This window comes from Nanorana parkeri, unplaced genomic scaffold (assembly GCF_000935625.1).
Source record: "Nanorana parkeri isolate BGI_ZX_2015 unplaced genomic scaffold, ASM93562v1 scaffold1911, whole genome shotgun sequence".
Classification (NCBI taxonomy): Eukaryota; Metazoa; Chordata; class Amphibia; order Anura; family Dicroglossidae; genus Nanorana; species Nanorana parkeri.
In genome coordinates this window covers 43,179-56,194 of record NW_017308179.1, presented here as the reverse complement: position 1 = coordinate 56,194, position 13,016 = coordinate 43,179, and positions in this window count along the sequence as shown.

The window sequence follows — 13,016 nt, the reverse complement described above, 5'->3', positions numbered from 1 at the left end:
GTCCCCCGCCCCCCACGTGCACGCACATACAAATGCAACACGGGCCGGATGCGCCTACGTGCAAAAACGAAAATTGCGCCACACATGTTACATATCGTCGCGAGCGTCGGAGAGCAATAATTCTAGGCCCATCATTCACTGTTAGCACTAAACTGATGAGCCGTAAAAGCGTTTAAAGCATCCACTATGGTAAATTTTGGTTGTAGTTCTTTGCGGTTTCACAGACGCGCGCAATTTTAAGGCTTGACATGTTTGGTATCTATTTACCTGGTGTGACCCCATCTTTTATATTTTACCAAAAAATAGGGTATTATATTCTGTTTCTGTGCACTATATTTCACTGTAGTGTATTTTATCCTAAAAATACATGTTTGATAAACATTTGCGCCAATACCGTGCAACATAAAAAATTGCAACTATCATTTTTTTATTCTACAGGACCTCTGCTTCCAGAACATATAGCATTGTTTGGGGGTCTGAAGCTGTTTTCTAGCCACAAATTCCGATTTTCTCATGTGTGTGCAAATGTAAGAAATTGCTCTGGGCAGCAAGTGGTTAATGAAGCAGTGAAAATAAAGCAACCCCCGAGCTTCACCTACACAGTATCCGGGAAGTGATACATTGTATAAGAATAAAACAAAGTTACACCTGGTACTGTTATAGTGGACATTAAAGTATTAATTACATTTAATGTTACACATTTTACTAACCATCTATTAGACTACATACAAGACTGCCCTTGTTAAGCACTCAGTTATCCTATATATCTACGATGAGATATTAGTTCTATCTTTGTACCAGCGAGATTCAGTCTCCGTAGAGACTGTCAAAAATTGCCAGTGCCGGCTATATTTCAAGCCGTCATGGCGGGGTATTGGGAAAAGTTTTCAATTAGCAATAATCGCGCCTCGGATAAACCTCATTGGCTACGATACTGCCACTGCGCAAAGCTACCGAACACTGTCCGTGCTGAGGCCCCACTCTCACTAACATCACAAACAACTTATGGGGACCGATACTGAAACACTTCAATGTTACTTCTTTATATGTAATAATGTAATGTGAACGTGGTATCACACAAATGACTCGCATACACGTTTTTTTTATAAATGAAATAACTATTAAATCAATACGTAAGAGAAGCGGTACGAGTCACTGTTGCTTTGTGGGTAATTTATTCAAATGAGTGCTGAAGCACCGAACGAAATAGAGCGCGAGAGATGTTTCCTGAATGTGATTAAACAACAAGAAACTGCAGTCTGTCATTGTATGGAGTTGCGGGTACTAGCCATAGAGGAGAGAAGAGAAGAGAAGAGAGAGAGAGAGAGAGAAAAGAGAGAGAGAGAGAGAAAGGGAGAGAGAGAGAGAGAGAGAGAGAGAGAGAAAAAAAAAAAAAAAGTACAGGAGCTTCTTTTTGGCAGATTAAGCACATCTTGCCCTCGTAGACTTCAATGGAAACACAAAATCTTGTGTTTGCTGCGTTTTTGTGTGTTTTTGCACGCGTTTGTCCATTGCCCGTGCGCGCGCGCTAGGGGGCGCGCGCGAGCAGGAAAAAAATGCCGTCTGACGACGGCAACCCGCAGATAGGAGTCAGCCGTCCGTCCGTTTTTTTCTTAACAGGCGGATGGCAAGAGGTTAATGTGTCACAATCTTCTTACATAAACGCGCAACTTAATGTATTAAACCCGAGTAGAAACAAGTGAAAACGATGTTGCCTAGGTATGAATGCAGCCTTAGGCCTCATGCACATGGGAAGAAAAAAAAAAAAAGAAGCTTTTTTTTAAAAGGAGAACTATGGGGCCAGTCAGCGCTGGAGGATCGTACAGGGGAGGGGGGGGTGAATCCCTGCAGGGAGCCGTGATTGACAGTCACGGCTCTCTGCAGGGATAGATCGAGAAGTGAGCGAGCGACGGTATATGTTCACTCACTTCCCGATCTACTGAGCCGACCTGTGACAGTTTAATTGCCACAGGTCGGCTCAGATTATGAGGTTGAGTGAAAATCACTCACCTCATAATTCTCCTTTAATGCCTCTGAACGGAGCTCTAATTTAGCCAATGTGTTCATGCACATTGTGGCGTTTAGATCCGTATTTTAGAACAACATTCAGGGGCTTAAAAATAAAATGCCCCAATTGGTCACTATACTCGCTCTGTCGCTGCACCTGGTCAATGCAGCTAAATCACTTATTCCAACTAGATGGAAATCAAGCTCTCCCCCTTCATTATTGTAATGGTTTGACAAAGTTGATCAGATTTATTGCTTAGAGAAGCTTACACATAGTCATGTAGATCAAAAGGAGCGCCTTTCTAAAACTTGAGCCTGTTGGATTGACTACAAAACGAGTCCTACTTACCTAGCCATTAAGACTCATGCTGACCCACAGTTAATTTAAACATACTAAGGATGGTCTTAGTTGCTGCTATTGTAGCCATTATACGGCCATAGGTACATGCTGATGGTTTTTCCATTACCGATCACACCTCAATGCTAGCTGGGAATGATCCTACTTCCCTCATGTCCTGTAAACCCCCTCTCCACTTTCTCATATTCTGACTTTGTCTTTCCTTTATATACATATGTTATTGCTATTGTGAAATGCATAACCATCTAGTCCTTTTGGGCTGATGCAAACACTATAATCTTTTCTTTGTCACAATTATTGTCTGTTTATTTTTTCTGTGAAATACAGTACCTTCTTTTTTTTTTTCAATAAAAACTTATTATACAAACAAAAAATAAATAAAATGCCCCAAACCTACATTCAAAGAGGGGCTGACTGGCATAATTTACACACATACACATTCATTTATTCTAGTGCCCATGATAAATGAATATTCTAGCCAATAGAATCAGTTTATGTGCATACACCTCTGAGCACGTAAGTGCATAATAAACACTTTATGTTGTTTTCTGGCTAGTGCTATGGCTGAAACAAAGAAAAGCACAGAATTTTTTGACAGATTCAAACCAAACGCACATTTTGTTTTACAAAGGATTTTTCTGCCAGCTTCAGCCTGAAAAATCCAGTATAGATGGGAGTATTTTAATATGCCCATGTGTGCCCCTTTTTCTTTAGTTCTCTTTTTGAGTCACAGTTGTACATTTACTAATGGACTCCTGTGACCCAAAGTCAGCTGTTAGTGGGCTAATGCCCCATATACTGTATACGGACAGTGCAGAGCCACAATATTGTCGGGATGCATCCTTCATCTTCCTCATTGACAGTAATGATGGCTTGGAAGAACAAATCAAACAGACGAGCCCCCTGACTCCTTCTCTCCCTCCAATGAGCACTAGAGAAACAAAAAGAGGGGAGGGGGGAATCCCTGCGGGGAGCAGTGACTGACAATCACCCCTCTCTGCAGGGAGGAGATGTGAGCGGAGCGATCAGCAGTTAAATAATCACATTTCTCTCGGTATACAGCTGCAGTGTCCCATGCTGGCTCTCAATTTTGGGAAGAGTATATTTTACTCTCCCAATACGCCTCCTTTAAAGTGAATCTATGCTTCACCCTTTCATGGCAAATCAGTGGGTTGACTGTATTGCAGCCTTCCATTATTTATCTTTCTTGCACTTCCTTCCTATTCAGCTGCTGCGTGTAAAGTAAACAGAAAGCTCTGACTAAACTATGGATAGTTGGAGCCATGGCTAACATAGGACTATGGACTCTGTGCATGACAACACTGGTTGGCTCAGTGTTAACACATAGGGAGAAGTACATGCTCCTTCATAACCAGAAGTGGCAGGGGAATGAAGAAAAGATGAATATATCCTGCTGGAGATTTGAGGATTACAACACACCTGCTGATTGCTCATGATTGAACAAACCACACGTCTGCTGTAAAGGAAAAAAATATATAGATAACTGGTCCATGAGTAGAGGGGACCATGAGTGTAGTAGACATGGAAAAACAAATCTGCTGTAAAGATCTCTGGAACACTGCAGAGCATTATACACACAATATATACAGGCCCCCAAGGCAATCATGACAGGGCACTCCACTCTATAGCTTATCTAGAGATTGAAATGGTTATGTCTGGAAAGGTTAAACCTGGCTAAAGGGCAAACACTGTAGATAACCAGCCCACAGTGAAGGAGAAAACACAGAAAATGAATGACTAGTTATCTACAATTTTTGCTCTTGCCTTGCCCATTTGTTATGGCTTCCAGCCACATTCACCCTCTCCTGGTCTGAAGTCTTCACCAATTCTGTTTTCTGATCGAGCCAGCAAGTGCGGGCCTCTTGCTTATGGGCTTTGCATGCTAACAATTCTCTGCAGGGTTCTAGAGAGCTTGGCTTGGCAGCTGTTTCTTTTATTCCCTTTCTACTATAATGTTTCAGTCACAATGCCCTCTTTGCTGTCACTAAATGGGCCATTATATGGAATGCAAGGAAAACCAGACCCATGCTGATTTCACTTCAAGATCCAGCGTAAGGCAGTAAATAGAATCTTTGTCTGTAAAGCCATTTCTACAGTTCCAGTCCAGACCCTCAGAGTTCTCCTTACCAATGTCAAAGCTACTGTGGGCTTATAGTCACAATTAAACACTGTCCTTCAAAAGGTAAAGTAACATGTCAGGCTAGACTCTATAAGGAAGCTTTACCGATGGGGGAGGTAAACAGGGCCCAGTGATGATTTGGGCAGGAGTATGCTACAGAAAGCTGAACTGCAGACCTGAGTAACAATCAGCGCATGGTGAAGGCTCAAGGCTAACCAAAACAATTCTGAGCAAATATAGTTTAGAAAGTCATTTGGACGCTCAGCTGTCTCATTGACTTCACCCATTCTTCTTCAATTTTTTCCATTATTTCAGACATTAAATGTAGGCAATACTTTTTTCAGATTTCTATAGTATTTTCTAATTTTTTTTGTGGAGAAGACGGGTTCTTCTCCCACTCAGTGGTCTCCTTGACTGCAGATATAAAATAAGCCACCAAAGCAAAATCAAATGAGTACATCTCAGGTTTGGCTTCCGAGTGCTACTCAGAATCTTCATGGACATCACCTGACCCTGGAAAAGAATTGGCCTACAAGGTGCTGCTTTTCACCTCCTCCCTAATGTTCTCTATCATTGACTGGCAGATATACACTCAATGGACACTTTATTAGGTAAACCTTGCAAGTACCAGGTTGGATCCCCTTTTGGGATGGACATGGTCAGCAACAATACTCAGGTAGACTGTGGCATTTAAAAGATGACCAATAGGTACTAAGAGGCATTCTGCATACTTTGGTTGCAACGAGTGGTTATTTGAATTACTGTTGCCTTTCTAGCAGCTTGAACCAGTCTGGCCATTCTTCTCTGACCTCTGACATCAACAAGGCATTTTCGCCTAGAGAGCTACCGCTCACTGGATATTTTCTCTTTTTCAGAGAAAAAGAACCCTGCGTGAAAATCCCAGTAGATCAACAGTTTCTAAAATACTCAGATCAGCCCGTATAGCACCAACAATCATGCCACTTTCAAAGTCCCTTTTCTTCCCCATTCTGATGTTTAGTTTGAACTTCAGCAGACCAACTTGACCATATCCACATGCCTAAATGTATTGTGTTGCTGCCATGTGACAGGCTGATTAGATTTTTGTGTTAATGAGTAGTTGAACAGGTGTGCCTAATAAAGTGGCTAGTGAGTGTAGGGACTTAAGGTGCCCATACACCTTACGATTATCATAGGATAATCATATGCGATCGACTTTTCGTACGACAAGCGTAAGGTGTATATGTAGTGTGCAACCGCCAGTACTGTACAATCTACAACTTTTGTCTTTCCTGCATGTTTGGAAACTTTAGTCGATCGTACGATTTTCGCAAGGTTGGTGGCGTTTCCGTACGTCTAAAGCCGTAACGATTAACACTGCTCATGCGCAAACGAAAATACGTACGGTCGATTACCGCAATTTGTTAAGGAGTTTTTTTAACTACCGCTGATTGAACCTTGCGATAATCGGGGCAGGATGGGGCGACAATCGTACGACGGTTCGATCATTGGACGAAAAGTGTTGTACGATAATCGTAAGGTGTATGGTCACCTTAACACCCTGTGACTCTGTATATTTATCTTGAACTGCTCTTTTGAAGCAGCTTTCAGAGACTTAAGGTGCCCATACACCGTACGAATATCGGCCGATTTTCGCATGTGATCGCGTTTTCGTCCGATATCCGGATGGTTGATGGGCAGTGTACAACCGCAAATACTGTACAATCGATTGACTTTTGACTAACCAGCAGGTTAAAAAACTTCGGTTGATCGTATGATTTTCGCAAGGTTGGTGACGTTTCCGCAAGTCAAAATTCTTAAGATCTACACGATCTATTACTGCAATTCGTCCAGGTGCTTTCTTCTAATTACCACTGATCCAACCTTGAGATAATCGGGGTAGGACGGGGCCGCCGTACGAAAATCGTACAACGGTTCGATCATCGGACGAAAGGTTTCGTACGATGATCCCAAGCTGTATGGGCAGCTTAAGATGGCCTTGCTGGAGACCCAGAGGCGGAATATGTTGTGGAACATAGGCAAGTGAAAACATCTGTGATGAGTAGACCGCCTATTGTGGGGGCTAGAATGTAAATGCTTCCTTCATGATCAAGAAAAATTATAATGATGAAAACAGTGTACAGGAGTGACATAATGATGGTGACTTGAGTGAGCAGGAACAGATTAATGTAAACAAGCCTAGCTCACCAAGAATTTCAAGCTACCAGCAACAGTCCTCAAATACTGAATGCTGGAGCCATAAAGGAAAGTAGAAAGCAGTATCACAGTTGTCCATGCTACTTTCATAAATAGGGGAGGGAGAAGGGCAAGCATGCATAGACCCCAAGGCGGTTAGAAAGCCACGTTCTTAGGCTACACCGAAACCCTAGCTGCAAATACTAACCTATCACCTAGAAAACCATTTTCCCTGCCCCACTGGAAGTTGCACAAGACACCAGGACCAAGGATGAAGCCATGCAACAGCAAGCAAGTAGGAGCCACCTAGCTAAACACTAATCAAGAGGATGAACTAAAACCGACTGCATGCTGAAAGAGGGTGCAATGCTAAGTTATTCCGAGGACAGGGCAAACAGGAGAGGCTTAGTTCTAATCACTGCCTTACCATGCCAGCAATGTATGCCAGCAAAATTAGAGCCTGGCACAGAGGAGCACTCCACCCTCAGAAGGGTTTACCCCTAATAAAAGAGACTTCTTCCCATGAAAAAATTAACCAAGGCAGGCAAAGGTAAGGGGATCAGATGACAAATACAGACATAAGGAAATCCATAGGTCAGCCTGGGGACCACAGTGCCAGAGATGACCCATGCATGCCGAAACGATGAGGGCCAGGAATCTTACATTTGAGCTCTTGGATTACAATGTAATAAAGGTTCAAATCTCCATAGCAAATTCTGGCCATTTCCAAGGCCATTTCCGCAGGGTGTAAATCAGGGGTAGGCAAACTCCCACCCTCCAGCTGTGGTGAAACTACAAATCCCATCATGTATCCGACAGTCATGCCTGTGGCTGTCAGAGTCTTGCAATGCCTAATTGGGATTTGTAGGTACATCACAGCTGAAGGGTCAGAGTTTCCCTACCCCTGCTCAATGAAAGCTAGACCGGTCTAATCTAATCTAATCTGTGGCAGATTCATTGACCTACATAAGATTTGATATCACTGAGGGATGTTCCATAGCTGGAGCAGAGGATGACAGAGGTGAGCACTGACTGCCGTGGAAGCCGGCACCAGGTAAGTACTGCTTTATTTTAGTCCCCTAGACAAAACAAGCACTTAAAGGTTAATTCCACTTTCCCAGGTGAATTTGCAAAAATGGAATTACTACCACCAATCTGCCCCCTTTCCTCTCACTCATTGGTCAGCGCTGTCAGAGTGCTTCTCATTGCTTAGCGCGGTCAGGTGACCAATGAATGCTCGCCATTTAAATGACCAAGCACAGGGCCTGCACTGCTCTGTACAGAGTACTGATAGCACACCAGGAGGCGTGGAGGGGAAGGAGCGTTTGGTTAAAGGTAAAGGTGGGGTGGGGGGAGTTGTAGGGGTCAGATTGGTGGCAGTAATTCGATTTTCCCAAATTCTCCTGAGAAAGTGGAGTTAACATTTGCAGTGAAAAGGTACATTTTTTTTATTTGCCCGGAGCTCTATAACAATATATTGTATAAGGGTCGACTCACACCACAAGCGTTGGGGCTGCGCTGACCATTTCCATGGCACTTTGCCTTGTCACAAATGGGCTCAGTTAAAACCACCGTGTTCTGTGCAATAAAAAAGTATAGCATCCTGTTTTTTTTTTGTTTTTTTTTAGCGCAGGGGGATGTGACGCAGTACAACCCGCCTTGTACCCCGCTTGTGGCATTTTAATAAAGTTCTACCCAAAAAATAAACAATTTACAGCACTGTGTCAGGCAAGCTGGTGTGAATAGGCCCTAAAGTGCCCGACATATCATTTCATCTAATGTGAATTTTTATTAACCTCTTAAGGACCAAGGCCTTTTTTTTCATTTTTTGCTAACATGTTATTAGGGATGCACAGATACAGATACTGATATTGGTGGGGATACCCAGTATTTGGGAGAGCACTCATACTCAAATGCTCTGATGCCTAGCCCGATACCCATACTTCTGATATCAGGAAGCCGGGCGGCGAGTCATTACACGCTGCCCGGCTTCCTGATTGGTCGGGAAGCAGGTTCCATACTCCCTCGTCTCTTGGTGTAATGACAAAGACCAAATCCCATTCGCACTGCCACGGTCTCAAAACCACAAGGTATATGTGGTGCCCAGGTGACCACACGGATGGCGCCATGCAAAACACTAATAGTAAATAAAAGTAATTCACCGGCACACACTTGAAGGGTGTCACATACTGTCATACAGTGCTAACGTTTCGGGTCCGTACAGGGATCCTTCATCAGAGCGATTGGTGTCACTGTCGCTCTGATGAAGGATCCCTGTGAGGACCCGAAACGTTAGCACCTTATGACAGTATGCGACATTGGGTATAGAATAAACATATCAATACTTTAAAAACCCTTCAAGTGTGTGCCGGTGAATTACTTTTATTTACTCTTGGTGTAATGACTCGCTGCCTAGCTTCCTGATTGTCCGGCAAGCTGGCCAATCAGGAAGCCGGACGGCAAGTCTTTACCTGCCCCCCCCCCAGCTTCATGCTTCCTCGTCACCTGGCTTTATGCCTTGTTGCATCCCATTGCTGCTGATCCCCTGCAGCCCCTTTGGCAGCTGTTTCCTATCTGCATTCATGCACTCTAGCCAGGGTTGCTGCACAGCCCCCCTGAGAGCCCACACAGCGCCCTTGGTTTAGTGATTCAGTTTGGGCACCCGGGCTCAAAAAGGTTCGCCATCACTGGCCTAGACCCTATAGGATAAAATGGCGGGAGTTGCAAATTGTTATGTTGCACAACATTAGCGCAACTTATTATCAAACCCAAACATTTTGTGAAAAATGCACTTAAGTTACCTTTAGAGCCCCAAAACACTATATAAAACTTTTTTGTAAAATATAAAAGATGAAGTTACAATGAGTAAATAGATACCAAACATGCCCAGGTTAAAAATTGCGTGCGCCCATGAAACTGCAACAAAATTCAGTACCCCAGAAAAGTCCATAGACGCTTTAAAAGCCCCTACAGGTCATCAGTTTGGAGATTCGTGTAAATATTGGCCCCAGAATTATTGCTCTCATGCGCGGCGATACCCAACATGTGTAGCGCGATCATCGTTTTCGTACGTTGGCGCACCCGACGTGTGTTTACCTGAAGACATGTGTGCTCGTGGGGGTGGGGAGACTTTAATTTTTTGCATAAGTGCTCCTTTTGGTCTAGGGAGGAAAATAACACCGTTATGCTCACCTGATCCTCTGAGCCTGCTTGCTCTTAGACTGGTCACTGGAGCCTCTCTTCCCTTCAGCTGCAGTGGTCTGAGGACCAGTAAATCATCACTTCAAATACACATGGGGAAGTTATCAAAACTGGAGCAGACAAAATCTAAAGCAGTTGCCCATGGCAACCAATCGGCTTCTCTCTTCAGTCTGTTTAGTTAAGCTTTAAAAATGAAAGGTGGATGCTGATTGGTTGCCATACACAGCTGCTCCAGTTTTGATAAATTCATCTCACGGTATACAGGACGTGAGGACGCCACCGAGGGATATACCTTTGCTGCAGGGGGTAGCACGACCACAAGGGTTAATCATTATAATCACAAGTAGATTTGTTTTCCAATTAAAGTGTGTTAAAAATAAAAAGGGACATTAAACTTTCGTTTTTCTTTTGGTATCCAGACTGCAAGCCTGCTTCTCCCCTGTACGGGTGCCTCCATCATCTAGTCGACTGCTGTGTAGGCACCGGTATGTGCACGGTCATGGCCGTGCTTCTGAGATCTTCATGCGTTTATTTTGGCCAATTACAAGCCATATCTCCTGTTATGTCATTGTGTCATCTGACTTCAAGCTTCCTCCTTCCTATATCTGTTGTTTGCTTGTGTAGTTGTGCTATGATCATGTGTCATGGTCAATATGCCAATGTTTCTGTCAGCTGCTGCAGCTTTGTATTGGTGGTGGCTGGGCTTGTCATGCAATGGTCTCACTTTTTTTTCATTATTATTTTTACATTTATTTTATTATTTTAAAACTTTTAACTTTACTTTAATCTCTATCACATATGGGGGCTTACAAGCCCCCCATGTGAAAGCATACTGGCAGTGACAGGTACTCTTTAAGGTGATGCTGGGGGGTCCAAAAGACCCCTAGTATCACCTTTACACACTAAATAAGCGATTGAAGTGCAGATCACACTTCAATAGCTTATTGCTTGGCTTTAATAGCGCAGCAATGGCAGCTATGGTACTGGAAGTGATGCACTACACATCGCTCCCGGTCCCATAGAGCGGGGAGATCGGTAAAAACGGACATTCGCCGCTCTGCTACCCAGCTTCCCGCTGACACCCGAGATGCCGATCCCGGGCCTGCAGGAGGGGCAGCAGAGCCCGGGAAACACGGTGGGGGTGTCAGGTCGTCGGCTCTACAAATATGAACAGAGTCCCGGCGGCAGAAAGGAGTCTGTTTAACCCCTTAAGGACCCATGACAGAATTATCCTGAAAAACAAGCAACTCCTGAGTGTCAGTATACATTGGGTTTTCATCTCCACATAATGTAGAAAGTGATACATTGTATTATAAGTAATGATAACATTGTAGTTACAAGGCACCACATGGTGTTACAGTTGTTACCTCATCACCATCACAACTCGTATACTCTTCATTTAATTTCCACATCATACATCCAGTGCTCCTTGTATTGTTCTATCTTTGTACCAGCGAGATTCAGTCTCCGTAGAGACTGTCAAAAATTGCCGGTGCCGGCTATATTTCAAGCCGTCATGGCGGGGTATTGGGAAAAGTTTTCAATTAGCAATAATCACGCCTCGGATAAACCTCATTGGCTATGATACTGCCACTGCGCAAAGCTACTGAACACTGTCCGTGCTGAGGTCCCACTCTCACTAACATCACAAACAACTTATGTGAAGCGACACTAAAAAAAACACTTCAATGTCACTCTGTTGTATGTAACCATGGAGTGTGAAGGTTGTATCACACAAATGACTCGCATACACGTTTCTTACACATGAAATAACTATTACATCTATACGTAAGAGAAGCTGGACGAGTCACTGTTGCATTGTGGGTAATATATTCAAATGAGTACTGGACCTCTGATGATCACACAGCGCTCCTGTCCGAAAATCTGAAAAATCTCAGGCGGCCGCAAAGCATCTTGCGGTGGGCGCATGCGCAGTTTACATTTTCGGCCCGAAGACGAGGAGAGACACAAGGTAAGTCTATGGACAGCGTGCACCCGCATGCAGACACCGTGGGACAGGAAGTGCCAGCAAGGACAGAGGTGTCAGAGCTGGATCGGAGACCCGCCGCAGCGCTGGAGAGAAGGCTGAAAAGGACAAGAAATAAGAAGATCGGATTAAGAGACATCATTTAAGGTAAGTGCTTTCATTAACATGGGGGGAGGGGAAAAAAACATATCCTTTAATGTCACTTTAAGGGGTTAAACACTGAAAAGCAAGCAACTCCTGAGCATTAATAAACATTAGATTTTCATCTCCACATAATGTAGAAAGATACATTGTATAATAATGATAACATACAGTGTTTCCCCGAAAATAAGACACTGTCTTATATTTTTTTGGGCTCAAAAAAACACACTAGGTCTTATTTTCGGGGTAGGTCTTATTTTTGGGGAAACAGGGTAGTAGTTACAAGGCACCACATAGTGTTACAGCTGGACTTCTAATAATAGATGATTATACCTCATCATAACTCTTACATACTTTCCACATCACCCATCCAGTGTTCCTTGTATTATCCGGATCATTTAATCTATTTCATGAAACACTGAACACAAAGCAACCCCTGAGCATCAGCTGCACAACATCCAGGACGTGATACATTGTATTAGAATAATACAAAGTTACACCTGTTGATACATTATTTATACTACAGCTATGCATAGTATAATTTCCAATGACACCATCATCCCATAGACAAATACCCACCTTACATTTAGCACACATTAATTCTATTTTTGTACCAGCGAGATTCAGTCTCCGTAGAGACTGTCAAAAATTGCCAGTGCCGGCTATATTTCAAGCCGTCATGGCGGGGGATTGGGAAAAGTTTTCAATTAGCAATAATCGCGCCTCGGATAAACCTCATTGGCTACGATACTGCCACTGCGCAAAGCTACCGAACACTGTCCGTGCTGAGGCCCCACTCTCACTAACATCACAAACAACTTATGGGGACCGATACTGAAACACTTCCATGTTACTTCTTTATATGTAATAATGGAATGTGAACGTGGTATCACACAAATTACTCGCATACACATTTCTTATGCATGAAATAACTATTACATCTATAAGTAAGAGAAGCTGGACGAGTCACTGTTGCATTGTGGGTACTGTATTCAAATGAGTGCTCG